The following is a 24665-nucleotide window of genomic DNA, read 5'->3' as shown; positions in this document are numbered from 1 at the left end:
CAAAATGGGGTTTGGGGAGGGAATTCGCAATTGGATCAAACTGCTCTACACAAACATCTATAGCGCAGTCTCAATCAATGGGTGGGAATCAGAAAAGTTCCAGATCAGATCTGGAGTCAGGCAGGGCTGCCCTCTCTCCTCTGCCCTTTTTGTGTGCTGCATAGAACCTTTTGCCGAGTCCATCAGGAGGGATCCGGGCATAAGAGGAGTGACGATCCCAGGCAGTGGAGGCATGCAAGTCAAGGCCTCCCTGTACATGGACGACGTTGCCGTCTTCTGCTCGGATCCTGCGTCTGTACGCAGGCTCTTGAACACCTGCGACCAGTTTGAACTGGCCTCTGGAGCCAAGGTAAACCGGGGCAAGAGCGAGGCCATGTTCTTTGGGAACTGGGCCGACCGGTCCTTTGTCCCCTTCACTGTCAGGTCAGATTACCTGAAGGTGCTGGGGATATGGTTCGGAGCTGCTGGGGCGTGCACCAAAAACTGGGAGGAGCGCATAGGAAAGGTAAGACAGAAACTGGGCTGGTGGGAGCAACGCTCCCTCTCCATTGCGGGCAAAACCCTGGTCATCAGGTGTGAGGTACTCTCGGTGCTACTGTACGTGGCGCAGGTCTGGCCCATAACCCGACCCTACGCCACAGCAGTCACCCGGGCCATCTTCAAATTTATCTGGCAATCCAAGATGGACCGTGTCCGAAGGGACACCATGTACAAACCTCTGGAGAAGGGAGCGCGGAACGTACCCAACGCCTCCCTCATCCTGTTGGCCACCTTTGTGTCCAGCTGCATCAAGCTGTGCGTGGACCCCCAGTATGCAAACACCAAGTGTCACTACATACTGAGGTTCTACCTGTCCCCGGTGTTGCGAAGGATGGGCCTGGCCTCATTGCCACGGAACGCTCCAAGTAGTTGGACCGTACCGTACCACCTGTCCTTTGTGGAAAAGTTTTTGAAGGAAAACACCTTTGACCACAAGGCAATGAAGCAGTGGTCAGCACGTAATGTCCTCGAGGCCCTCAGGGAAAAGGAGACCGTGGAGGACGTTGGATGGTTCCCTGAGCAGACTGCCAGAGTCATCTGGCAGAACGCCTCATCACCAGAACTTTCAAACAAGCACCAAGACCTAGCTTGGCTGGTGGTGAGAAGGGCCCTCCCTGTCAGATTCTTCATGCACACCCGAAGGCTCTGCACCAATGCACGCTGCCCTCGGAGTGGCTGTGGGGGAAATGAGACGGTCACACACCTCCTTGTGGAATGTGCCTTTGCAAAGAAGGTCTGGAGAGAGATGCAGTGGTATTTGTCAAGGTTTATCCCAAACAGATCTGTGACACAGGACTCTGTGCTCTACGGACTGTTTCCAGGGACACACACCGAGACAAATATCAACTGCTGCTGGAAGGTCATCAACTCGGTAAAAGACGCTCTTTGGTCTGCCCGAAACTTGCTGATCTTCCAGTGCAAAGAATTGTCCTCGACCGAGTGTTGCAGACTGGCACATTCCAAGGTCCAGGACTACGTGCTGAGGGAAGCACTCAAGCTTGGGGCAGCTGCCGCCAAGGCGCAATGGGGAAAGACCACTGTGTAAAGTCTTTCCAGCAAATGTACACCGAGGGGCGCGTAACAGTGTAAAGCCCCTCGGTCTGGGCAACCAACACTCCAATGTATAAAACAAACATGACAATGTAAATATTTAAGAAGGAATTGTAATGTAAAGAGTGATATGTGTATGACAATATCAAAATTGAATGAAAGAAAGTCAAGGCAACATGTAACCCTGCCGGAAATGTACAGTCAAGACAATTTGAAAGGTTTCTGTAATGCTCATGATAAATTTTTATGAATAAAGTATATTTTTTTGAAAAAAAAAAAAAAAAAAAAAAAAAAATCTGTTCTTATCAGTTTAATATCTGATATGTCCTCAATCTGGGGACCGAATATTAAATTGATTTTTAGGACTCGGAGATGGTTCAGGGGCTTGCTCCTTCCGCTCCACGCATCAACCTGGTCTTGCAGTGCTTCCAGGAATGGTGCCCTCTCCCCGCTTTGGGGTGCAAAACGTATAAAAGCAGAAAATGCCGCAAAACCTGGCTTCCCCTTTTCTCTCTTGTCCAGTTATCTCATCCTGACCAATTTAAGGCCTTTCAGGCTCCTAAGCATTGCTAGCTTTTCTGCTGGCGGGAGCTTCGTGCACGAATGTTGTGAGCCGATGGACTCGCGGACTTGCGGCAGCCAGGCTCCGTTTTCAGCTGATATGCCGCACAGATTTCCTGCTGCTTTTTACAGGCCACTCACCCTCACCCTCGGATGCCGACTTGCCTTCTCCTCACTTCAGTTACCACATCCCTTCATCCTGCACAACGGGATAGTGTGGCGACAGACTGAACGGCATCCTGTTTGGATGTAGGTACACCTTCACGGCGTCTCTTTTCGTTCTCCTGACTCCACGACCAACACGCCAGGGTGGAGCTCAGGGAGACTAGACATTGCCCTCTGTTGGATTCCGCCAGTACTTGCTGCTTGCACGGATTGCCCTTTGTTCGGCAAAGGTGGAGATGACTTCGACTCCCTGCGTTGGGTGTCACTGGGCCTTCACAGCGTCTCCATTTCATCTGGTGACGACAGGGGACGGCTTGCCAGACGATGTCTTCGTGTTGTGTTTACTGGTTCTGCATGCACAGACTCCACCGTGCTCGGCCAAGCTGGATGTCTCTTGACCAACAGTGAGCGTAGACTAAAAGTTCCAAAGCACAGTCGAGCGCAGCAAGGTGCACCTGAATGTCGGTGGATGAGGAGGACACGAGCCATTGCCGGAAAATATGGGTTATCGCTTCTCGGCCTTTTGGCTCAGATCAAGTGTAGTATCTGTTCTTATCAGTTTAATATCTGATATGTCCTCAATCTGGGGACCGAATGTTAAATTGATTTTTAGGAATCGGAGATGGTTCAGGGGCATGCTCCATCCGCTCCACGCATCAACCTGGTCTTGTCGTGCTTCCAGGAATGGTGCCCTCTCCCCGCTTTGGGGCGCAAAATGTATAAAAGCAGGAAATGCCGCAAAACCTGGCTTCCCCTTTTCTCTCTTGTCCAGTTGTCTCATCCTGACCAATTTAAGGCCTTTCAGGCTCCAAAGCATTGCTAGCTTTTCTGCTGGCGGGAGCTTCGTGCACGAATGTTGCGAGCCGATGGACTCGCGGACTTGCGGCAGCCAGGCTCCGTTTTCAGCTGATATGCCACGCAGATTTCCTGCTGCTTTTTACAGGCCACTCACCTTCACACTCGGATGCCGACTTGCCTTCTCCTCACTTCAGTTACCACATCCCTTCATCCTGCACAACGGGGAAGTGTGGCGACAGACTGAACGGCATCCTGTTTGGATGTAGGTACACCTTCACGGCGTCTCTTTTCGTTCTCCTGACTCCACGACCAACACGCCAGGGTGGAGCTCAGGGAGACTAGACATTGCCCTCTGTTGGATTCCGCCAGTACTTGCTGTTTGCACGGATTGCCCTTTGTTCGGCAAAGGTGGAGATGACTTCGACTCCCTCTGTTGGGTGTCACTGGGCCTTCACAGCGTCTCCATTTCATCTGGTGACGACAGGGGACGGCTTGCCAGACGATGTCTTCCTGTTGTGTTTTACTGGTTCTGCATGCTCAGACTCCACCGTGCTCGGCCAAGCTGGATGTCTCTTGTCCAACAGTGAGCGTAGACTAAAAGTTCCAAAGCACAGTCGAGCGCAGCAAGGTGCACCTGAATGTCGGTGGACGAGGAGGACAAGAGCCATTGCCGGAAAATATGGGCTATCGCTTCTCGGCCTTTTGGCTCAGATCAAGTGTAGTATCTGTTCTTATCAGTTTAATATCTGATATGTCCTCAATCTGGGGACCGAATATTAAATTGATTTTTAGGACTCGGAGATGGTTCAGGGGCTTGCTCCTTCCGCTCCACGCATCAACCTGGTCTTGCAGTGCTTCCAGGAATGGTGCCCTCTCCCCGCTTTGGGGCGCCAAATGTATAAAAGCAGAAAATTCCGCAAAACTTGGCTTACCCTTTTCTCTCTTGTCCAGTTGTCTCATCCTGACCAATTTAAGGCTTTTCAGGCTCCAAAGCATTGCTAGCTTTTCTGCTGTCGGGAGCTCCGTGCACGAATGTTGTGAGCCGATGGACTCGCGGATTTGCGGCAGCCAGGCTCCGTTTTCAGCTGATATGCCACACAGATTTCCTGCTGCTCTTTACAGGCCACTCACCTTCACACTCGGATGCCGACTTGCCTTCTCCTCACTTCAGTTACCACATCCCTTCATCCTGCACAATGGGGAAGTGTGGCGACAGACTGAACGGCATTCTCTTTGGATGTAGGTATACCTTCACGGCGTCTCTTTTCGTTCTCCTGACTCCACGACCAACACGCTAGGGTGGAGCTCAGGGAGACTAGACATTGCCCCCTGTTGGATACCGCCAGTACTTGCTGCTTGCACGGATTGTCCTTTTTTCGGCAAAGGTGGAGATTTCTTCCACTCCCTCCGTTGGGTGTCACTGGCCTTCACAGCGTCTCCATTTCATCTGGTGACGACAGGGGACGGCTTGCCAGACGATGTCTTCGTGTTGTGTTTTACTGGTTCTGCATGCACAGACTCCACCGTGCTCGGCCAAGCTGGAGGTTTCTTGACCAACAGTGAGCGTAGACTAAAAGTTCCAAAGCACAGTCGAGCCCAGCAAGGTGCACCTGAATGTCGGTGGATGAGGAGGACAAGAGCCATTGCCGGAAAATATGGGCTATCGCTTCTCGGCCTTTTGGCTCAGATCAAGTGTAGTATCTGTTCTTATCAGTTTAATATCTGATATGTTCTCAATATGGAGACCGAATATTAAATTGATTTTTAGGACTCGGAGATGGTTCAGGGGCTTGCTCCTTCCGCTCCACGCATCAACCTGGTCTTGCAGTGCTTCCAGGAATGGTGCCTTCACCCCGCTTTGGGGCGGAAATGTATAAAAGCAGAAAATGCCGCAAAACCTGCCTACCCCTTTTCTCTGTTGTCCAGTTGCTTCATCTTGACCAATTTAAGGCATTTCAAGCTCCAAAGCATTGCTAGCTTTTTTGCTGGCGGGAGCTTCGTGCACGAATGTTGCGAGCCGATGGACTCGCGGACTTGCGGCAGCCAGGCTCCGTTTTCAGCTGATATGCCACACAGATTTCCTGCTGCTTTTTACAGGCCACTCACCCTCACCCTCGGATGCCGACTTGCCTTCTCCTCACTTCAGTTACCACATCCCTTCATCCTGCACAACGGCGAAGTGTGGCGACAGACTGAACGGCATCCTGTTTGGATGTAGGTACACCTTCACGGCGTCTCTTTTCGTTCTCCTGACTCCACGACCAACACGCCAGGGTGGAGCTCAGGGAGACTAGACATTGCCCTCTGTTGGATTCCGCCAGTGCTTGCTGCTTGCACGGATTGCCCTTTGTTCGGCAAAGGTGGAGATGACTTCGACTCCCTCCGTTGGGTGTCACTGGGCCTTCACAGCGTCTCCATTTCATCTGGTGACGACAGGGGACGGCTTGCCAGACGATGTGTTCGTGTTGTGTTTACTGGTTCTGCATGCACAGACTCCACCGTGCTCGGCCAAGCTGGATGTCTCTTGACCAACAGTGAGCGTAGACTAAAAGTTCCAAAGCACAGTCCAGCGCAGCAAGGTGCACCTGAATGTCGGTGGATGAGGAGGACACGAGCCATTGCCGGAAAATATGGGTTATCGCTTCTCGGCCTTTTGGCTCAGATCAAGTGTAGTATCTGTTCTTATCAGTTTAATATCTGATATGCCCTCAATCTGGGGACCGAATGTTAAATTGATTTTTAGGACTCGGAGATGGTTCAGGGGCTTGCTCCATCCGCTCCACGCATCAACCTGGTCTTGCCGTGCTTCCAGGAATGTTGCCCTCTCCCCGCTTTGGGGCGCTAAAAGCATAAAATGCCGCAAAACGTGGCTTCCGTTTTTCTCTCTTGTCCAGTTGTTTCATCCTGACCAATTTAAGGCCTTTCAGGCTCCAAAGCATTGCTAGCTTTTCTGCTGGCGGGAGCTTCGTGCACGAATGTTGCGAGTCGAAGGACTCGAGGACTTTCGGCAGCCAGGCTCCGTTTTCAGCTGATATGCCGCACAGATTTCCTGCTGCTTTTTACAGGCCACTCACCCTCACCCTCGGATGCCGACTTGCCTTCTCCTCACTTCAGTTACCACATCCCTTCATCCTGCACAACGGGATACTGTTGCGACAGACTGAACGGCATCCTGTTTGGATGTAGGTATACCTTCACGGCGTCTCTTTTCGTTCTCCTGACTCCACGACCAACACGCCAGGGTGGAGCTCAGGGAGACTAGACATTGCCCTCTGTTGGATTCCGCCAGTACTTGCTGTTTGCACGGATTGCCCTTTGTTCGGCAAAGGTGGAGATGACTTCGACTCCCTCTGTTGGGTGTCACTGGGCCTTCACAGCGTCTCCATTCCATCTGGTGACGACAGGGGACGGCTTGCCAGACGATGTCTTCGTGTTGTGTTTACTGGTTCTGCATGCACAGACTCCACCGTGCTCGGCCAAGCTGGATGTCTCTTGACCAACAGTGAGCGTAGACTAAAAGTTCCAAAGCACAGTCGAGCGCAGCAAGGTGCACCTGAATGTTGGTGGATGAGGAGGACACGAGCCATTGCCGGAAAATATGGGTTATCGCTTCTCGGCCTTTTGGCTCAGATCAAGTGTAGTATCTGTTCTTATCAGTTTAATATCTGATATGTCCTCCATCTGGGGACCGAATGTTAAATTGATTTTTAGGACTCGGAGATGGTTCAGGGGCTTGTTCCATCCGCTCCACGCATCAACCTGGTCTTGCTGTGTTTCCAGGAATGGTGCCCTCTCCCCGCTTTGGGGCGCTAAAAGCATAAAATGCCGCAAAACGTGGCTTCCGTTTTTCTCCCTTGTCCAGTTGTTTCATCCTGACCAATTTAAGGCCTTTCAGGCTCCAAAGCATTGCTAGCTTTTCTGCTGGCGGGAGCTTCGTGCACGAATGTTGCGAGCCGATGGACTCGCGGACTTGCGGCAGCCAGGCTCCGTTTTCAGCTGATATGCCCCACAGATTTCCTGCTGCTTTTTACAGGCCATTCACCCTCACCCTCGGATGCCGACTTGCCTTCTCCTCACTTCAGTTACCACATCCCTTCATCCTGCACAACGGGGAAGTGTGGCGACAGACTGAACGGCATCCTGTTTGGATGTAGGTACACCTTCACGGCGTCTCTTTTCGTTCTCCTGACTCCACGACCAACACGCCAGGGTGGAGCTCAGGGAGACTAGACATTGCCCTCTGTTGGATTCCGCCAGTACTTGCTGCTTGCACGGATTGCCCTTTGTTCGGCAAAGGTGGAGATGACTTCGACTCCCTCCGTTGGGTGTCACTGGGCCTTCACAGCGTCTCCATTTCATCTGGTGACGACAGGGGACGGCTTGCCAGACGATGTCTTCGTGTTGTGTTTACTGGTTCTGCATGCACAGACTCCACCGTGCTCGGCCAAGCTGGATGTCTCTTGACCAACAGTGAGCGTAGACTAAAAGTTCCAAAGCACAGTCGAGCGCAGTAAGGTGCACCTGAATGTCGGTGGATGAGGAGGACAAGAGCCATTGCCGGAAAATATGGGTTATCGCTTCTCGGCCTTTTGGCTCAGATCAAGTGTAGTATCTGTTCTTATCAGTTTAATATCTGTTATGTCCTCAATCTGGGGACCGAATATTAAATTGATTTTTAGGATTCGGAAATGGTTCAGGGGCTTGCTCCTTCCGCTCCACGCATCAACCTGGTCTTGCAGTGCTTCCAGGAATGATGCCCTCTCCCCGCTTTGGGGCGCAAAATGTATAAAAGCAGAAAATGCCGCAAAACCTGGCTTCCCCTTTTCTCTCTTGTCCAGTTGTCTCATCCTGACCAATTTAAGGCCTTTCAGGCTCCAAAGCATTGCTAGCTTTTCTGCTGGCGGGAGCTTCGTGCACGAATGTTGCGAGCCGATGGACTCGCGGACTTGCGGCAGCCAGGCTCCGTTTTCAGCTGATATGCCACACAGATTTCCTGCTGCTTTTTACAGGCCACTCACCTTCACACTCGGATGCCGACTTGCCTACTCCTCACTTCAGTTACCACATCCCTTCATCCTGCACAACGGGGAAGTGTGGCGACAGACTGAACGGCATCCTGTTTGGATGTAGGTATACCTTCACGGCGTCTCTTTTCTTTCTCCTGACTCCACGACCAACACGCTAGGGTGGAGCTCAGGGAGACTAGACATTGCCCCCTGTTGGATACCGCCAGTACTTGCTGCTTGCACGGATTGTCCTTTGTTCGGCAAAGGTGGAGATTTCTTCCACTCCCTCCGTTGGGTGTCACTGGCCTTCACAGCGTCTCCATTTCATCTGGTGACGACAGGGGACGGCTTGCCAGACGATGTCTTCGTGTTGTGTTTTACTGGTTCTGCATGCACAGACTCCACCGTGCTCGGCCAAGCTGGAGGTTTCTTGACCAACAGTGAGCGTAGACTAAAAGTTCCAAAGCACAGTCGAGCGCAGCAAGGTGCACGTGAATGTCGGTGGATGAGGAGGACAAGAGCCATTTCCGGAAAATATGGGCTATCGCTTCTCGGCCTTTTGGCTCAGATCACGTGTAGTATCTGTTCTTATCAGTTTAATATCTGATATGTTCTCAATATGGAGACCGAATATTCAATTGATTTTTAGGACCCGGAGATGGTTCAGGGGCTTGCTCCTTCCGCTCCACGCATCAACCTGGGCTTGCAGTGCTTCCAGGAATGGTGCCTTCACCCCGCTTTGGGGCGGAAATGTATAAAAGCAGAAAATGCCGCAAAACCTACCTACCCCTTTTCTCTGTTGTCCAGTTGCCTCATCTTGACCAATTTAAGGCATTTCAAGCTCCAAAGCATTGCTAGCTTTTCTGCTGGCGGGAGCTTCGTGCACTAATGTTGCGAGTCGATGGACTCGAGGACTTTCGGCAGCCAGGCTCCGTTTTCAGCTGATATGCCGCACAGATTTCCTGCTGCTTTTTACAGGCCACTCACCCTCACCCTCGGATGCCGACTTGCCTTCTCCTCACTTCAGTTACCACATCCCTTCATCCTGCACAACGGGATACTGTTGCGACAGACTGAACGGCATCCTGTTTGGATGTAGGTATACCTTCACGGCGACTCTTTTAGTTCTCCTGACTCCACGACCAACACGCCAGGGTGGAGCTCAGGGAGACTAGACATTGCCCTCTGTTGGATTCCGCCAGTACTTGCTGTTTCCACGGATTGCTCTTTGTTCGGCAAAGGTGGAGATGACTTCGACTCCCTCTGTTGGGTGTCACTGGGCCTTCACAGCGTCTCCATTTCATCTGGTGACGACAGGGGACGGCTTGCCAGACGATGTCTTCCTGTTGTGTTTTACTGGTTCTGCATGCTCAGACTCCACCGTGCTCGGCCAAGCTGGATGTCTCTTGTCCAACAGTGAGCGTAGACTAAAAGTTCCAAAGCACAGTCGAGCGCAGCAAGGTGCACCTGAATGTCGGTGGACGAGGAGGACAAGAGCCATTGCCGGAAAATATGGGCTATCGCTTCTCGGCCTTTTGGCTCAGATCAAGTGTAGTATCTGTTCTTATCAGTTTAATATCTGATATGTCCTTAATCTGGGGACCGAATATTAAATTGATTTTTAGGACTCGGAGATGGTTCAGGGGCTTGCTCTTTCCGCTCCACGCATCAACCTGGTCTTGCCGTGCTTCCAGGAATGGTGTTCTCTCCCCGCTTTGGGGCGCTCAAAGCATAAAATGCCGCAAAACGTGGCTTCCGTTTTTCTCTCTTGTCCAGTTGTCTCATCCTGACCAATTTAAGGCCTTTCAGGCTCCAAAGCATTGCTAGCTTTTCTGCTGGCGGGAGCTTCGTGCACGAATGTTGCGAGCCGATGGACTCGCGGACTTGCGGCAGCCAGGCTCCGTTTTCAGCTGATATGCCACACAGATTTCCTGCTGCTTTTTACAGGCCACTCACCTTCACACTCGGGTGCCGACTTGCCTTCTCCTCACTTCAGTTACCACATCCCTTCATCCTGCACAACGGGGAAGTGTGGCGACAGACTGAACGGCATCCTGTTTGGATGTAGGTACACCTTCACGGCATCTCTTTTCGTTCTCCTGACTCCACGACCAACACGCCAGGGTGGAGCTCAGGGAGACTAGACATTGCCCTCTGTTGGATTCCGCCAGTACTTGCTGCTTGCACGGATTGCCCTTTGTTCGGCAAAGGTGGAGATGACTTCGACTCCCTCCGTTGGGTGTCACTGGGCCTTCACAGCGTCTCCATTTCATCTGGTGACGACAGGGGACGGCTTGCCAGACGATGTCTTCCTGTTGTGTTTTACTGGTTCTGCATGCTCAGACTCCACCGTGCTCGGCCAAGCTGGATGTCTCTTGTCCAACAGTGAGCGTAGACTAAAAGTTCCAAAGCACAGTCGAGCGCAGCAAGGTGCACCTGAATGTCGGTGGACGAGGAGGACAAGAGCCATTGCCGGAAAATATGGGCTATCGCTTCTCGGCCTTTTGGCTCAGATCAAGTGTAGTATCTGTTCTTATCAGTTTAATATCTGATATGTCCTCAATCTGGGGACCGAATATTAAATTGATTTTTAGGACACGGAGATGGTTCAGGGGCTTGCTCCTTCCGCTCCACGCATCAACCTGGTCTTGCCGTGCTTCCAGGAATGGTGCTCTCTCCCCGCTTTGGGGCGCTCAAAGCATAAAATGTCGCAAAACGTGGCTTCCGTTTTTCTCTTTTGTCCAGTTGTTTCATCCTGACCAATTTAAGGCCTTTCAGGCTCCAAAGCATTGCTAGCTTTTCTGCTGGCGGGAGCTTCGTGCACGAATGTTGCGAACCGATGGACTCGCGGACTTGCGGCAGCCAGGCTCCGTTTTCAGCTGATATGCCACACAGATTTCCTGCTGCTTTTTACAGGCCACACACCTTCACACTCGGATGCCGACTTGCCTTCTGCTCACTTCAGTTACCACATCCCTTCATCCTGCACAACGGGGAAGTGTGGCGACAGACTGAACGGCATCCTGTTTGGATGTAGGTACACCTTCACGGCATCTCTTTTCGTTCTCCTGACTCCACGACCAACACGCCAGGGTGGAGCTCAGGGAGACTAGACATTGCCCTCTGTTGGATTCCGCCAGTACTTGCTGCTTGCACGGATTGCCCTTTGTTCGGCAAAGGTGGAGATGACTTCGACTCCCTCTGTTGGGTGTCACTGGGCCTTCACAGCGTCTCCATTTCATCTGGTGACGACAGGGGACGGCTTGCCAGACGATGTCTTCGTGTTGTGTTTTACTGGTTCTGCATGCACAGACTCCACCGTGCTCGGCCAAGCTGGAGGTTTCTTGACCAACAGTGAGCGTAGACTAAAAGTTCCAAAGCACAGTCGAGCGCAGCAAGGTGCACCTGAATGTCGGTGGATGAGGAGGACAAGAGCCATTGCCGGAAAATATGGGCTATCGCTTCTCGGCCTTTTGGCTCAGATCAAGTGTAGTATCTGTTCTTATCAGTTTAATATCTGATATGTTCTCAATATGAAAACCGAATATTAAATTGATTTTTAGTACTCGGAGATGGTTCAGGGGCTTGCTCCTTCCGCTCCACGCATCAACCTGGGCTTGCAGTGCTTCCAGGAATGGTGCCTTCACCCCGCTTTGGGGCGGAAATGTATAAAAGCAGAAAATGCCGCAAAACCTGCCTACCCCTTTTCTCTGTTGTCCAGTTGCCTCATCTTGACCAATTTAAGGCATTTCAAGCTCCAAAGCATTGCTAGCTTTTCTGCTGGCGGGAGCTTCGTGCACTAATGTTGCGAGTCGATGGACTCGAGGACTTTCGGCAGCCAGGCTCCGTTTTCAGCTGATATGCCGCACAGATTTCCTGCTGCTTTTTACAGGCCACTCACCCTCACCCTCGGATGCCGACTTGCCTTCTCCTCACTTCAGTTACCACATCCCTTCATCCTGCACAACGGGATACTGTTGCGACAGACTGAACGGCATCCTGTTTGGATGTAGGTATACCTTCACGGCGTCTCTTTTAGTTCTCCTGACTCCACGACCAACACGCCAGGGTGGAGCTCAGGGAGACTAGACATTGCCCTCTGTTGGATTCCGCCAGTACTTGCTGTTTGCACGGATTGCCCTTTGTTCGGCAAAGGTGAGATGACTTCGACTCCCTCTGTTGGGTGTCACTGGGCCTTCACAGCGTCTCCATTTCATCTGGTGACGACAGGGGACGGCTTGCCAGACGATGTCTTCCTGTTGTGTTTACTGGTTCTGCATGCACAGACTCCACCGTGCTCGGCCAAGCTGGATGTCTCTTGACCAACAGTGAGCGTAGACTAAACGTTCCAAAGCACAGTCGAGCGCAGCAAGGTGCACCTGAATGTCGGTGGATGAGGAGGACAAGAGCCATTGCCGGAAAATATGGGCTATCGCTTCTCGGCCTTTTGGCTCAGATCAAGTGTAGTATCTGTTCTTATCAGTTTAATATCTGATATTTCCTCAATATGGGGACCGAATATTAAATTGAGTTTTAGGACTCGGAGATGGTTCAGGGGCTTGCTCCTTCCGCTCCACGCATCAACCTGGTCTTGCAGTGCTTCCAGGAATGGTGCCCTCTCCCCAATTTGGGGCGCAAAATGTATTAAAGTAGAAAATGCCGCAAAACCTGGCTTCCCCTTTTCTCTCTTGTCCAGTTGTCTCATCCTGACCAATTTAAGGCCTTTCAGGCTCCAAAGCATTGCTAGCTTTTCTGCTGGCGGGAGCTTCGTGCACTAATGCTGCGAGCCGATGGACTCGAGGACTTTCGGCAGCCAGGCTCCGTTTTCAGCTGATATGCCACACAGATTTCCTGCTGCTTTTTACAGGCCACTCACCTTCACACTCGGATGCCGACTTGCCTTCTCCTCACTTCAGTTACCACATCCCTTCATCCTGCACAACGGGGAAGTGTGGCGACAGACTGAACGGCATCCTGTTTGGATGTAGATACACCTTCACGGCGTCTCTTTTCGTTCTCCTGACTCCACGACCAACACGCCAGGGTGGAGCTCAGGGAGACTAGACATTGCCCTCTGTTGGATTCCGCCAGTACTTGCTGCTTGCACGGATTGTCCTTTGTTCGGCAAAGGTGGAGATTACTTCGACTCCCTCCGTTGGGTGTCACTGGGCCTTCACAGCGTCTCCATTTCATCTGGTGACGATAGGGGACGGCTTGCCAGACGATGTCTTCGTGTTGTGTTTTACTGGTTCTGCATGCACAGACTCCACCGTGCTCGGCCAAGCTGGAGGTTTCTTGACCAACAGTGAGCGTAGACTAAAAGTTCCAAAGCGCAGTCGAGCGCAGCAAGGTGCACCTGAATGTCGGTGGACGAGGAGGACAAGAGCCATTGCAGGAAAATATGGGCTATCGCTTCTCGGCCTGTTGGCTCAGATCAAGTGTAGTATCTGTTCTTATCAGTTTAATATCTGATATGTCCTTAATCTGGGGACCGAAAGTTAAATTGATTTTTAGTACTCGGGAGATGGTTCAGGGGCTTGCTCCGTCCGCTCCACGCATCAACCTGGTCTTGCAGTGCTTCCAGGAATGGTGCCTTCACCCTGCTTTGGGGCGCAAATGTATAAAAGCAGAAAATGCCGCAAAACCTGCCTACCCCTTTTCTTTGTTGTCCAGTTGCTTCATCCTGACCAATTTAAGGCATTTCAAGCTCCAAAGCATTGCTAGCTTTTCTGCTGGCGGGAGCTTCGTGCATTAATGCTGCGAGCCGATGGACTCGAGGACTTTCGGCAGCCAGGCTCCGTTTTCAGCTGATATGCCGCACAGATTTCCTGCTGCTATTTACAGGCCACTCACCCTCACCCTCGGATGCCGACTTGCCTTCTCCTCACTTCAGTTACCACATCCCTTCATCCTGCACAACGGGATAGTGTGGCGACAGACTGAACGGCATCCTGTTTGGATGTAGGTATACCTTCACGGCGTCTCTTTTAGTTCTCCTGCCTCCACGACCAACACGCCAGGGTGGAGCTCAGGGAGACTAGACATTGCCCTCTGTTGGATTCCGCCAGTACTTGCTGCTTGCACGGATTGCCCTTTGTTCGGCAAAGGTGGAGATTACTTCGACTCCCTCCGTTGGGTGTCAGTTGGCCTTCACAGCGTCTCCATTTCATCTGGTGACGACAGGGGACGGCTTGCCAGACGATGTCTTCGTGTTGTGTTTTACTGGTTCTGCATGCACAGACTCCACCGTGCTCGGCCAAGCTGGAGGTTTCTTGACCAACAGTGAGCGTAGACTAAAAGTTCCAAAGCGCAGTCGAGCGCAGCAAGGTGCACCTGAATGTCGGTGGACGAGGAGGACAAGAGCCATTGCCGGAAAATATGGGCTATCGCTTCTCGGCCTTTTGGCTAAGATCAAGTGTAGTCACATTTGATCGAGAGAAGCTGAGGATTTCGATGTTGATTGTGGATTGGCGAACTCGTAGGGATTGAAGTCGTTAAAGAGGAAATGTTTGGAGCTTGGCTGCTATTGGTGGATCTACATGCTGGCCTAAACCTCGGGTTTAGGCCTAACGCCGATACAGTTTCACACCCAACGTACGAGCTATGGATGCAGCTGCATCACGACCACCAGGCTGGGGAGTGCGAAACACTGTCCGAGTCACAGTAAAGAAAACGGAGGGAGAGTCACCTTTGGACCGGAAACACTTCGTGAAGAGGGTGCTGCTCGAGTGTTGGGGGTTTAAAGCAACAGAGATCTTCTGCTTGCAAAACTTCCCCAAGAATGGTTTCTTTGATGTCACCTTCAAGAGCGTCGCAGCGTGCATCAAATTCTTGAACGTCTTCAAGGAAAAAGGTAACCAGAGTCCCCTGTCGATCCTGACCGCGGAGCCTCTGTTTACGCTACCGGCACAGCGAAACCGGGTTGTTACACTGCACACGTACAACCCCCACGTCCCTGTGTCTGATGTGCTCACGTTCCTCGCCAGGTACGCTGAGCTGAAAAGTGACAGCGTGCAAGTGAAAGACACCTTCGGCATCTGGACAATTGAGCACCAGGTCAAGGTGACCCTAAGAACGGACAGCAACGGAGCCATCCTGCATCCCCCCTCCAATTTCGCTATTGGAGTAAATCGTGGCTACCTCTACTACGTGGGACAGCCACGAGTATGCCACACCTGTGGCAAAACGGGGCATGTTGCCGCAAACTGCAGTGTGACCTTCTGCAAGAACTGCAGGCAGGAGGGACACATGACTAAGGACTGCAAGGAAGACAAGTGCTGCAACCTGTGTGGGGAGGCCGGCCATCTTTACAGGGCCTGCCCGAAACGCGGGGCGACATACGCTCAAATCATCAGCAGCGGAGTTAAAAAGGCGACCAGAGAGGAGGTGCATACACCCTCCACCGAAAAAGACACCACGGTTCAGAATGAGGAAAAGCAACAGAAGGGCCTCCAACAAAAAGAGGAGGCCCCAGCACCTCCTGACAACCCAACCCCAGCCCCATCTGATGAGGAACACTCAATGGAAGAGGAAGAGGAGGGGACAAAGAATAAAGAGCCCTGGGAAACCGTGAACAGGGACAAACGTAAGAGGAAACAAAAAAACAAACTGAAGAACCCCCTGAGGGGTAGTGGCAAAAAGCGACACCTCTCAGCCGGCGCACTTAGTGCCGACACCTCATCCGATGAGGGAAAACAGGACAAGAATCGGCCTCAGATAAAGAGGCAAAGCACCAACGTGGAACGGAAGGCACAGACCCCCCAGACCACCGACCGGGAAGAAAACAAGGTCACAGACCAACCCCCGATAGCAACGAGCAGCAACAACCCAGGTGAAGACCGGCCTGCAACCCCAACACCTACTGACTGCCACGACGAACCCCAGGGCTACACCCCCCCCAATGCATCTGCATCAAAATCACGGGGCCAGTACGGACCAGAACAGTTTTCTCAGCCCTGCAACTGTGCTAAAGTTTGCGAACACCACCGGCATGCTGGGGAACATTCAACAGCTGGAACAGCCAACTGTATAGACTCTGGACTCTTGAGACGGGTAAATCTATCTTTTTATAATGGGTTTAAAAATTGCATCCATAAATGTGCGAAGCATCAAAGATACTTCGCGGTGTGTAGCCACACTCAACTATTTGGCAAATGTAAAAGCTGACCTACTGTTCCTGCAGGAGTGCGGAATTCCGCACCTCAGCAACTACAGGCGCTGGTCGAGCTGGTAGTCCCACGGGCCATCCATCTGGTCAGGAGGAAACGACTGCCGCTCCTCCGGCCTGGGTATTCTGCTGCGGGGAGGCAACTTCACCATCTCTGACGTTGAGGAGGTGGTGGGCGGCCGCCTCCTCGTAGCAGACGTGAAATACAAAAACACCCCTCTCAGACTTATTAATGTGTACGCCCCGGCCGTAAAAAGTGAGCGGCTGGCAGTCCTTCAGCAACTCCCACTGCTGTTGGCCACCTCCAAGCCGGTCATCCTGGGTGGTGACTTCAACTGCATCATCGATGCGGCTGGACGATCCAGCAAAGCCGACAGCAAACTAAACGCTACGTCCAGACTCCTGATGGAAACGGTAAAAGACGCCAAGCTGCTCGACGTCTGCAGCAACCCTGCAGACTGCGCGCAGCGTAGATACACATGGTCACGGCCAGACGGGTCCGTCCGCTCCAGGATAGACTTCTTTTTTGTGTCCCGAGCTTTCACGGTCAGGTCCACCGACGTAACGCCGGTGTTCTTCTCTGATCACTGCCTCCTACTGGCCGACTGCCACCTGCAGGAAGACCAGGGGGTAGGCAGGAGGACGTGGAAGCTAAATGTAAAACTGCTGACCCCTGAGAACATCGAGGAACTCAGGAGGGATTACAAAGGTTGGAGAACCGTGAAACCCCTCTTTGAGGCCCCACATCTCTGGTGGGAAGCAATCAAGGGCAATATCAAGAGGTTTTTCATCCTCAAGGGCGTTCAAAAGGTGAGAGAGAGAGACGAGGGGTCATGTCCAGGCTCCAGAAAAGTATGCAAAATTTGCTCCAGCTGCAGTCGATGGGGGTGGATGTCAAGGAGGATCTCCAAGAGGTGAGAGCCACCAAGCCTCGCTCTACACCTCGGAGGCCTCCAAGGTTATCTTCCGTTCCAGAGTCCGCTCCGTGGAGCAGGACGAAAAGTGCTCACGCTTCTTCTTCCAAAAGGTGCACAGAGAGACCTCTGTGATCAGCAGCCTGAAGGAAGAAGATGGCTCTGAAAAGTCATCGCAGTCTGACATCCTGAGGATCAGCCAATCCTTTTATGCCGGACTGTATGACCTGAAGCCAACAGATAGCACTGTTTCCCAGACTTTCCTGTCGACTATCACGGAGGTCATAGGCGACAGCGAGCTGGAAAACCTGGACAAACCACTAACTCTGGATGAGCTGACAAAGGCCGCCAAGTCGTTCGAAACGAGTAAAACTCCCGGAAGCGACGGCTTACCGGTTGAGTTGTCTTCGGCTCTGTGGGACTGGATAGGCCCAGACCTGCTGGGTGTACGAGAGTATGCTTCTGGAAGGCAACATGTCAGAGTCCATGAGGAAAGGCATCATCACCCTCATCTACAAGCAGAAGGGGGAAAGGGAAGAAATTCGAAATTGGCGACCCATTTCACTGTTGAATGTGGATTAGAAAATTCTAGCTAAGTTCATCGCCAATCGGGTCAGGTCTTCTCTGGAGTCGGTGATCCACCCTGAACAGACCTGTGCTGTACCCGGCAGGAAGATCTCTGATAGCTTCGCGCTACTCAGGGATACGACCGCCTATGTGCAGGACAGAAGGGTGGACACCTGCCTCATCAGCCTTGACCAGGAGAAGGCTTTTGACAGAATATCGCACACCTACATGATGGATGTGCTCTCCAAAATGGGGTTTGGGGAGGGAATTCGCAATTGCATCAAACTGCTCGACACAACCATCTATAGCGCAGTCTCAATCAATGGGTGGGAATCAGAAAAGTTCCAGATCAAATCCGGAGTCAGGCAGGGCTGCCCTCTCTCCTCTGCCCTTTTTGTGTGCTGCATAGAAACTGTTGGCCGAGTCCATCAGGAGGGATCCGGGTATAAGAGGAGTGACGATCCCAGGCAGTGGAGGCATGCAAGTCAAGGCCTCCCTGTACATGGACGATGTGGCCGTCTTCTGCTCGGATCCTGCGTCTGTACGCAGGCTCTTGACCACCTGCGACCAATTTGAACTGGCCTCGGGAGCCAAGGTAAACCGTGGCAAGAGCGAGGCCATGTTCTTTGGGAACTGGGCCGACCGGTCCTTTGTCCCCTTCACTGTCAGGTCAGATTACCTGAAGGTGCTGGTGATATGATTCGGAGTTGCTCGGGCGTGCACCAAAAACTGGGAGGAGCGCATAGCAAAGGTAAGGCAGAAACTGGGCTGGTGGGAGCAACGCTCCCTCTCCATTGCGGGCAAAACCCTGGTCATCACGTGTGAGGTACTCTCGGTGCTACTGTACATGGCGCAGGTCTGGCCCATAACCTGACCCTACGCCACAGAAGTCACCCGGGCCCTCTTCAAATTTATCTGGCGATCCAAGATGGACCGTGTCCGAAGGGACACCATGTACAAACCTCTGGAGAAGGGAGGGCGGAACGTACCCAACGCCTCCCTCATCCTGTTGGCCACCTTTGTGTCCAGCTGCATCAATCTGTGCGTGGACCCCCAGTATGCAAACACCAAGTGTCACTACATACTGAGGTTCTACCTGTCATCGGTGTTACGAAGGATGGGCCTGGCCTCATTGCCGCGGAACGCTCCAAGTAGTTGGACCGTACCGTACCACCTGTCCTTTGTGGAAAAGTTTTTGAAGGAGAACACCTTTTACCACAAGGCAATGAAGCAGTGGTCAACACGTAATGTCGTCGAGCAACGAGTATGCCACACCTGTGGCAAAACGGGGCATGTTGCCACAAACTGCAGTGTGACCTTCTGCAAAAACTGCAGGCAGGAGGGACACATGACTCAGGACTGCAAAGAAGACAAGTGCTGCAACCTGTGTGAGGAGGCCGGCCATCTTTTCAGGGCCTGCCCGAAATGCGGGGCAACATATGCACAGATCATCAGCAGCGGAGTTAAAAAGATGATCAGAGAGGAGGTTCATACACCCTTCACCGAAAAAGATACCACGGCACAGAATAAGGAAAAGCAACAGAAGGGCCCTCAACAAAAAGGGGAGGACCCAGCACCTCCTGAAAACCCAACCCCAGCCCTATCTGATGAGGAACACTCAATGGAAGAGGATGGGACAAAGAACAAAGAGCCCTGGGAAACAGTGAACAGGGACAAACGAAAGAGAAAACAAAAAAACAAACTGAAGAACCCCATAATGGGGAGTGGCACAAAGCGACACCTTTCAGACAGTACACTTAGTGCCGAAACCTCCTCCGACGAGGGTAAACAAGCCAAGGATCGGCCTCAAATAAAGAGGCAAAGCACCAACGTGGAACGGGAGGCACAGACCCCCCAGACCACAAACCGGGAAGAAAATAAAACCCGCCGAGACAATCAACCCCTGGCTCATGGGAACACCAATATGACCAACGGCCACCAAACGCCGGACATCGAAAACAAGGTCACAGACCAACCCCCGGAAAGTAACAAGAAGCAACAACCCAGGCGAAGACCGGCCTGCAACCCCAACACCAACTGACTGCCACAACGGACGCCAGGGCTACACTCCCGCCCCCCCCTCAATACATCTGCATCAAGTTCACTAGCCAGTGCGGACCAGGACAATTTTCTCAGCCCTGCAACTGTGCTAAAGTTTGCGAGCACCACCGGCATGCTGGGGAACATCCAACAGCTGGAACAGCCAACTGTATAGACTCTGGACTCTGAGACTGGTAAATCTATCTTTATATAATGGGTTTTAAAATTGCATCCATTAATGTGCGAAGCATCAAAGATACTTCGCGGTGTGTAGCCACACTCAGCTACTTAGCAAACGTGAAAGCCGACCTACTGTTCCTGCAGGAGTGCGGAATTCCGCACCTCAGCAACTACAGGCGCTGGTCGAGCTGGTGGTCCCACGGGCCATCCATCTGGTCAGGAGGAAACGACTGCCGCTCCTCCGGCCTGGGTATTCTGCTGCGGGGAGGCAGCTTCACCATCTCCGACGTTAAGGAGGTGGTGGGCGGGCGCCTCCTCGTAGCAGACGTGAAATACAAAAACACCCCTCTCAGACTTATTAATCTGTACGCCCCGGCCGTTAAAAAGTGAGCGGCTGGCAGTCCTTCAGCAACTCCCACTGCTGTTGGCCACCTCCAAGCCGGTCATTCTGAGCGGTCACTTCAACTGCATCATCGATGCAACTGAACGATCTGCCGGAGCCGACACAAACTAGACGCTACGTCCAGACTCCTGATGGAAACGGTAAGAGACGCCAAGCTGCTCGACGTCTGCAGAAACCCTGCAGACGGAGCGCAGCGTAGATACGCATGGTCACGGCCAGACGGGTCCGTCCGCTCCAGGATAGACTTCTTCTTTGTGTCCCGTGCTTTCACGGCCATGTCCAAGATGTATGGCCGGTGTTCTTCTCTGACAACATCCTCCTGCTGGCCGACTGCCACCTGCTGGAAAACCAGGCTGCAGGCAGGGGGACATGGAAGCTGAATGTAAAACTGCTGAACCCTGAGAACCTCGAGGAACTCGAGAGGGATTACAAAGGTTGGAGAACCGTGAAACCCCTCTATGAGGCTCCACATCTCTGATGGGAAGCAATCAAGGGGAATATCAAGAGGTTTTTCATCCTCAAGGGCGTTCAAAAGGCGAGAGAGAGACGAGGGGATCATGTCCAGGCTCCAGAAAAGTATGCAGAATTTGCTCCAGCTGCAGTCGATGGGGGTGGATGTCAAGGAGGATCTCCAAGAGGTGAAGAGCCAGCAAGCCTCGCTGTACAACTCGGAGGCCTCCAAGGTTATCTTCCGTTCCAGAGTCCGCTCCGTGGAGCAGGACGAAAAGTGCTCACGCTTCTTCTTCCAAAAGGTGCACAGAGAGACCTCTGTGATCAGCAGCCTGAAGGAAGAAGATGGCTCTGAAAAGTCAACGCAGTCTGACGCCCTGAGGATCAGCCAATCCTTTTATGCCGGACTGTATGACCTGAAACCAACAGATAGCACTGATTCCCAGACCTTCCTGTCGACTATCACGGTGGTCTTAGGCGAGCTGGAAAACCTGGACAAACCACTAACTCTGGATGAGCTGACAAAGGCCGCCAAGTCCTTCGAGACGAGGAAAACTCCCGGAAGCGACGGCTTACCGGTTGAGTTGTATTCGGCTCTGTGGAACTGGATGGGCCCAGACCTGCTGGAAGTGTACGAGAGTATGCTTCTGGAAGGCAGCATGTCAGAGTCCATGAGGAAAGGCATCATCACCCACATCTACAAGCAGAAGGGGGAAAGGGAAGAAATTCGAAATTGGCGACCCATTTCACTGTTGAATGTGGATTCCAAAATTCTAGCCAAAGTCATCGCCAATCGGGTCAAGTCTGCTCTGGAGTCGGTGATCCACCCTGACCAGACCTGTGCTGTTCCTGGCAGGAAGATCTCTGAGAGCCTCGAGCTACTCAGGGATACGATCGCCTATGTGCAGGACAGGAGGGTGGTCACATGCCTCGTCAGCCTTGACCAGGAGAAGGCTTTTGACAGAATATCGCACACCTACATGATGGATGTGCTCTCCAAAATGGGGTTTGGGGAGGGAATTCGCAATTGGATCAAACTGCTCTACACAAACATCTATAGCGCAGTCTCAATCAATGGGTGGGAATCAGAAAAGTTCCAGATAAATCCGGAGTCAGGCAGGGCTGCCCTCTCTCCTCTGCCCTTTTTGTGTGCTGCATGGAACCTTTTGCCGAGTCCATCAGGAAGGATCCGGGTATAAGATGAGTGACGATCCCAGGCAGTGGAGGCATACAAGTCAAGGCCTCCCTGTACATGGACGACGTTGCCGTCTTCTGCTCGGATCCTGCGTCTGCACGAAGGCTCTTGACCACCTGCGACCAGTTTGAACTGACCTCGGGAGCCAAGGTAAACCGTGGCAAGAGCGAGGCCATGTTCTTTGGGAGCTGGGCCGACCGGTCCTTCGTCCAATTCACTGTCAGGTCAGATTACCATGGGATATGGTTCGGAGCTGCTGGGGCATGCACCAAAAACTGGGAGGAGCGCATAGCCAAGGTAAGACAGGAACTGGGCTGGAGGGAGCAACGCTCCCTCTCCATTGCGGGCAAAACCCTGGTCATCAGGTGTGAGGTGCTCTCGGTGTTACTGTACGTGGCGCAGTTCTGACCCTACGCCACAGCAGTCACCCGGGCCAACTTGAAATTCATCTAGAGATCCAAGATGGACCGTGTCCGAAGGAAGGAGATGGCTCTGTAAAGTCATCGCAGTCTGACATCCTGAGGATCAGCCAATCCTTTTATGCCGGACTGTATGACCTGAAGCAAACAGATAGCACTGTTTCCCAGACCTTCCTGTCGACTATCACGGAGGTCATAGGCGACAGCGAGCTGGAAAACCTGGACAAACCGCTAACTCTGGATGAGCTGACAAAGGCCGTCAAGCCCTTCGAGACGAGTAAGACTCCCGGAAACCTCTGGAGAAGGGAGGGCGGAACGTACCCAACGCCTCCCTCATCCTGTTGGCCACTTTTGTGTCCAGCTGCATCAAGCTGTGCGTGGACCCCAAATATGCAAACACCAAGTGTCACTACATACTGAGGTTCTACCTGTCCCCCGTTTTACGAAGGATGATCCTGGCCTCAGTGCCGCGGAACGCTCCAAATCGTTGGACCGTTCCATACTACCTGTCCTTCGTGGAAAGGTTTTCGAAGAAAAACACCTTTGACCACAAGGCAATGAAGCAGAGTTCAGCACGTAATGCCCTCGAGGCCCTCAGGGAAACGGAGAACGTGGAGGACGTTGGATGGTTCGCTGAGCAGACTGCCAGAGTCGTCTCGCAGAACGACTCATCACCAGAACTTTCAAACAAGCACCAAGACCTAGCTTGGCTGGTGGTGAGAAGGCTCTGCGCCAATGCACGCTGCCCTCGGAATGGCTGTGGGGGAAATGAGACGGTCACACACCTCCTTGTGGAATGTGCCTTTGCAAAGAAGGTCTGGCGAGAGATGCAGTGGTATTTGTCAAGGTTTATCCCGAGCAGCTCTGTGACACAGGACTCTGTGCTCTACGGATTGTTTCCAGGGACACACACCGAGACAAATATCAACTGCTGCTGGAAGGTCATCAACTCGGTAAAAGACGCTCTTTGGTCTGCCCGAAACTTGCTGATCTTCCAGTGCAAAGAATTGTCCTCGATCGAGTGTTGCAGACTGGCACATTCCAAGGTCCAGGACTACGTGCTGAGGGACGCACTCAAGCTTGGGCCAGCTGCCGCCAAGGCGCAATGGGGAAAGACCACTGTGTAAGGTCCTTCCAGCAAATGTACACCGAGGGCCGGGTAACAGTGTAAAACCCCTCGGTCTGGGCAACCAACACTCCAATGTATAAAAGAAACATGACGATGTAAATATTTAAGAAGGAATTGTAATGTAAAGAGTGATATGTGTATAATAAGATCAAAATTGAATGGAAGAAAGTCAAGGCAATGTGTAACCCTGACGGAAATGTAGTCAAGACAATTCGAAATGCTCTGTAATGCTCATGATAAATTTTATTAATAAAGTATATTTTTTTGAATAACATTTTTAAAAAAAAATCTGTTCTTATCAGTATAATATCTGACGTGTCCTCTATCTGGGGACCGAATATTAAACTGATTTTTAAGACTCGGAGATCGTGCAGGGGATTGCTCCTAACACTCCACGCATCGACCTGGTCTTGCCATGCTTCCGGGAATGGTGCCTTCACCCCGCTTTGGGGAGCAAAGGTGCGAAGGCAGAAAATGGCGCAAAACCTGCCTTCCCCTTTTCTGTCTTGTCTCGTTATCTCATCCTGACCAATTTAAGGCCTTTCAGGCTCCAAAGCATTGCTAGCTTTTCTGCTGGCGGGAGCTTCGTGCACTAATGTTGCGAGCCGGTGGACTCGCGGACTTTCGGCAGCCAGGCTCCGTTTTCGGCTGATATGCGCACAGATTTCCTGCTGCTTTTTACAGGCCACTCACCCTCACCCCCGGATGCCGACTTGCCTTCTCGTCATTTCACTGACCAAAGCCCTTCATCCTGCACAACAGAGAAGTGTGGCGACAGACTGAACGGCATCCTGATTTGGATGTAGGTGTACCTTCACGGTGTCTCTTTTCATTCTCCTGACTCCACGACCAACACGCTAGGGTGTAGCTCAGGGGGACTAGACATTGCCCCCTGTTGGATTCCGCCAGTACTTGCTGCTTGCACGGATTGCCCTTTGTTCGGCAAAGGTGGAGGTTTCTTCGACTCCCTGCGTTGGGTGTCACTGGGCCTTCACAGCGTCTTCTTTCCTTCTGGTGACGACAGTGGAAGGCGTGCCAGACGATGTCTCCCTGTTGTGTTTTTCTGGTTCTGCATGCACAG

General features: G+C 52.2%; 14 non-coding genes across 14 annotated transcripts; all 14 read left to right on the top strand.

Moving 5' to 3' along the window:
* The first annotated feature begins 1847 nt into the window (after window positions 1–1847).
* On the top strand, window positions 1848–2038 carry LOC140397171 (U2 spliceosomal RNA). The gene has a single exon (XR_011936741.1). It is a non-coding gene; the product is annotated as a U2 spliceosomal RNA (small nuclear RNA).
* A 785-nt stretch (window positions 2039–2823) lies between these two features.
* On the top strand, window positions 2824–3014 carry LOC140397631 (U2 spliceosomal RNA). Its single transcript, XR_011937064.1, has one exon. It is a non-coding gene; the product is annotated as a U2 spliceosomal RNA (small nuclear RNA).
* A 786-nt stretch (window positions 3015–3800) lies between these two features.
* LOC140397881 (U2 spliceosomal RNA) lies at window positions 3801–3991 on the top strand. Its single transcript, XR_011937304.1, has one exon. It is a non-coding gene; the product is annotated as a U2 spliceosomal RNA (small nuclear RNA).
* A 785-nt stretch (window positions 3992–4776) lies between these two features.
* On the top strand, window positions 4777–4967 carry LOC140397595 (U2 spliceosomal RNA). Its single transcript, XR_011937028.1, has one exon. It is a non-coding gene; the product is annotated as a U2 spliceosomal RNA (small nuclear RNA).
* A 784-nt stretch (window positions 4968–5751) lies between these two features.
* LOC140397716 (U2 spliceosomal RNA) lies at window positions 5752–5942 on the top strand. Its single transcript, XR_011937146.1, has one exon. It is a non-coding gene; the product is annotated as a U2 spliceosomal RNA (small nuclear RNA).
* Window positions 5943–6719: 777 nt separating this feature from the next.
* On the top strand, window positions 6720–6910 carry LOC140397657 (U2 spliceosomal RNA). Its single transcript, XR_011937090.1, has one exon. It is a non-coding gene; the product is annotated as a U2 spliceosomal RNA (small nuclear RNA).
* Window positions 6911–7687: 777 nt separating this feature from the next.
* LOC140397611 (U2 spliceosomal RNA) lies at window positions 7688–7878 on the top strand. The gene has a single exon (XR_011937044.1). It is a non-coding gene; the product is annotated as a U2 spliceosomal RNA (small nuclear RNA).
* A 785-nt stretch (window positions 7879–8663) lies between these two features.
* Window positions 8664–8854, top strand: LOC140397791 (U2 spliceosomal RNA). The gene has a single exon (XR_011937219.1). It is a non-coding gene; the product is annotated as a U2 spliceosomal RNA (small nuclear RNA).
* A 785-nt stretch (window positions 8855–9639) lies between these two features.
* Window positions 9640–9830, top strand: LOC140397610 (U2 spliceosomal RNA). The gene has a single exon (XR_011937043.1). It is a non-coding gene; the product is annotated as a U2 spliceosomal RNA (small nuclear RNA).
* A 778-nt stretch (window positions 9831–10608) lies between these two features.
* On the top strand, window positions 10609–10799 carry LOC140397439 (U2 spliceosomal RNA). Its single transcript, XR_011936878.1, has one exon. It is a non-coding gene; the product is annotated as a U2 spliceosomal RNA (small nuclear RNA).
* Window positions 10800–11577: 778 nt separating this feature from the next.
* LOC140397474 (U2 spliceosomal RNA) lies at window positions 11578–11768 on the top strand. The gene has a single exon (XR_011936910.1). It is a non-coding gene; the product is annotated as a U2 spliceosomal RNA (small nuclear RNA).
* Window positions 11769–12551: 783 nt separating this feature from the next.
* On the top strand, window positions 12552–12742 carry LOC140397525 (U2 spliceosomal RNA). Its single transcript, XR_011936960.1, has one exon. It is a non-coding gene; the product is annotated as a U2 spliceosomal RNA (small nuclear RNA).
* Window positions 12743–13528: 786 nt separating this feature from the next.
* On the top strand, window positions 13529–13720 carry LOC140397645 (U2 spliceosomal RNA). The gene has a single exon (XR_011937078.1). It is a non-coding gene; the product is annotated as a U2 spliceosomal RNA (small nuclear RNA).
* Window positions 13721–23840: 10120 nt separating this feature from the next.
* Window positions 23841–24025, top strand: LOC140397404 (U2 spliceosomal RNA). The gene has a single exon (XR_011936856.1). It is a non-coding gene; the product is annotated as a U2 spliceosomal RNA (small nuclear RNA).
* Window positions 24026–24665: the final 640 nt, after the last annotated feature.

This window comes from Scyliorhinus torazame, chromosome 20 (genome assembly GCF_047496885.1).
Source record: "Scyliorhinus torazame isolate Kashiwa2021f chromosome 20, sScyTor2.1, whole genome shotgun sequence".
Taxonomy (NCBI): domain Eukaryota; kingdom Metazoa; phylum Chordata; class Chondrichthyes; order Carcharhiniformes; family Scyliorhinidae; genus Scyliorhinus; species Scyliorhinus torazame.
The sequence above is the reverse complement of the archived record's forward strand: the minus strand, read 5'-3'. Positions and strand labels throughout refer to the sequence as shown.